The sequence below is a fragment of the Arachis ipaensis genome, chromosome B02 (genome assembly GCF_000816755.2).
Source record: "Arachis ipaensis cultivar K30076 chromosome B02, Araip1.1, whole genome shotgun sequence".
Classification (NCBI taxonomy): domain Eukaryota; kingdom Viridiplantae; phylum Streptophyta; class Magnoliopsida; order Fabales; family Fabaceae; genus Arachis; species Arachis ipaensis.
In genome coordinates, this window is record NC_029786.2 from 58,214,797 (window position 1) to 58,217,751 (window position 2,955).

Sequence of the window (2,955 nt, forward strand, 5' to 3'; positions counted from 1 at the left end):
CTTCAACCTTTACCAAGACATCCTCTACAAGTCCATAAGCTTGTTTCTTTGAATTGTCTGCCATCTCCAGTGAGATTCTAGTAGCTTGTACCTTAATGATCCCTAGCTTCTCCATTACAGAGAGAGGCATACGGTTTATGCTTGACCCTAGGTCACACAAAGCCTTCTCAAAGGTCATGGTGTCTATGGTACAAGGGATTGAGAACTTTCCAGGGTCTTGTCTCTTTTGAGGTAATCTCTGCCTAGTCAAGTCATCCAGTCCTTTGATGAGCAATGGAGGTTCATCCTCCCAAGTCTCATTACCAAACAACTTAGCATTTAGCTTCATGATTGCTCCAAGGTACTTAGCAACTTGCTCTTCAGTAACATCTTCATCCTCTTCAGAGGAAGAATACTCATCAGAGCTCATGAATGGCAGAAGTAAATTCAATGGAATCTTTATGGTCTCAGTGTGAGCCTCAGATTCCCATGGTTCCTCATTAGGGAACTCCTTGGAGGCCAGTGGACGTCCATTGAGGTCTTCCTCAGTGGAGATCACTGCCTCTTCCTCCTCTCCAGGTTCGGCCGTGTGGGTTGTGGTTATGGCCTTGCACTCTCTCTTTGGATTCTCTTCTGTATTGCTTGGGAGAGTACTATGAGATTCTCTCATGTAATTCACCTCTTCCATTGCTGGGTTCTCAGGATCATAAGCTTTTTCTTCAGAGGAAGCTTCCTTAGTACTGCCTGTTGCTGCTTGCATTTCAGACAGACTCTGAGAAATCATATTAACTTGTTGGGTCAATATTTTATTCTGAGCCAATATGGCATTCAGAGTATCAATCTCAAGAACTCCTTTCTTCTGAGTTGTCCCATTATTCACAGGATTCCTCTCAGAGGTGTACATGAATTGGTTATTTGCAACCATTTCAATGAGTTCTTGAGCTTCTGCAGGCGTCTTCTTCAGATGAAGAGATCCTCCAGCAGAGCTATCCAATGACATCTTGGATAGTTCAGATAGACCATCATAGAAGATTCCTATGATGCTCCATTCTGAAAGCATGTCAGAAGGGCACCTTCTGATCAATTGCTTGTATCTCTCCCAAGCTTCATAGAAGGACTCACCATCCTTCTGTCTAAAGGTTTAGACTTCCACTCTAAGCTTACTCAATTTTTGAGGTTGAAAAAACTTTGTCAAGAAGGTATTGACTAGTTTTTCCCAAGAGTTTAGGCTTTTCTTAGGTTGTGAATCCAACCATGTTCTAGCTCTGTCTCTTACAGCAAAAGGAAAAAGCATAAGTCTGTAGACTTCAGGGTCAACCCCATTGGTCTTGACAGTGTCACAGATTTGCAAGAATTCAGCTAAGAACTGATGAGGATCTTCCAATGGAAGTCCATGAAACTTGCAATTCTGTTGCATTAGAGAAACTAATTGAGGCTTAAGCTCAAAGTTGTTTGCTCCAATGGCAGGGATAGAGATGCTTCTCCCATAGAAATCAGGAGTAGGTGCAGTAAAGTCACCAAACACCTTCCTTGCATTGTTGGCATTGTTGTTGTTTTCGGCTGCCATGGTTTCTTCTTCTTTGAAGAGTTCTGTTAGGCCCTCTAAAGAGAATTGTTCTTTAGCTTCTCTTAGCTTTCTCTTCAAGGTCCTTTCAGGTTCAGGATCAGCTTGAACAAGTATGCCTTTATCTTTGTTCCTGCTCATATGAAAGAGAAGAGAACAAGAAAGTAGGGAATCCTCTATGTCACAGTATAGAGATTCCTTGAGGTGTCAGAGGAGAAGAAGAATAGAAGGAGGAGGTGGAAAAGAGGGAATTCGAACTTATCAAGAGGGACAAAGTTCGAATTGCACCTTGATGAGGAGTCTTAGTCCTTTAAATAGAAGGATGTGAAAAGAGAGGAAGAATTTTCGAAAATAAATTAAAAGATTTTAAAAAGAAATTTGAAAATTTGATTGAGATTTTCGAAAACTAAGATTGGGAAAGAAATAAAGTGATTTTTGAAAAAGATTTTGAAATTAGAAAAAAGATATGATTGAAAAAATTAATTTTGAAAAAGATATGATTGAAAAGATATGTTTGAAAAGATATGATTGAAAATCAATTTAGAAAAAGAAATTTTTTAAAATTAAAGTTGATTACTTGACTATCAAGAAATTAAAAGATATGATTTTAAAATTTAAAGTTTGATCCTTTCTTAATAGGCAAGTAACAACTTGAAAATTTTGAAGTAAATCTTTAATTGAAGCAAGGATTTTTGAAAATAGCAAAAATAAATATAAAATGGAAAGAAATTGATTTTGAAAGAGATATGATTGAAAAGATATGATTTGAAAAAGATTTGATTTTGAAAAATTATGAAAACTTGAAAAAAAATGTGAATTAAAAACAAAATCTTCCCTCTAGTGTCATCCTGGCGTTAAACGCCCAGAATGGTGCCCATTCTGGCATTTAACGCCCAAATCTCTACCTTTCTGGGCGTTAAACGCCCAGCCAGGTACCCTGGCTGGCGTTTAAACACCAGTTTTCCTTCTTCACTGGGCGTTTTGAACGCCCAGCTTTTTTTGTTTGATTCCTCTGCTGAATGTTCTGAATCTTCAATTTTCTGTATTATTGACTTGAAAAGACACAATTTTGAAAATATTTTTGAATTTTTAATAATGAGAAACAATAAGAATGCAACTAAGATAAAATAAACAATGCATGCAAGACACCAAACTTAAAAATTTTCATATAAAAGACACTAACAAATTGAGAATGCATATGAGAAACAACAAAACATACAAAACAAGAGAATTTAAAGATCAGAGCAATGAAATCATCAAGAACAACTTGAAGATCAATGAAGAACATGCATGAATTCGAAAAATGCAAGAAGAACAGAAACATGCAATTGACACCAAACTTAAAAATTAATACTAGACTCAAACAAGAAACATAAAATATTTTTGGTTTTATGATTTAAAATAATTTTTTT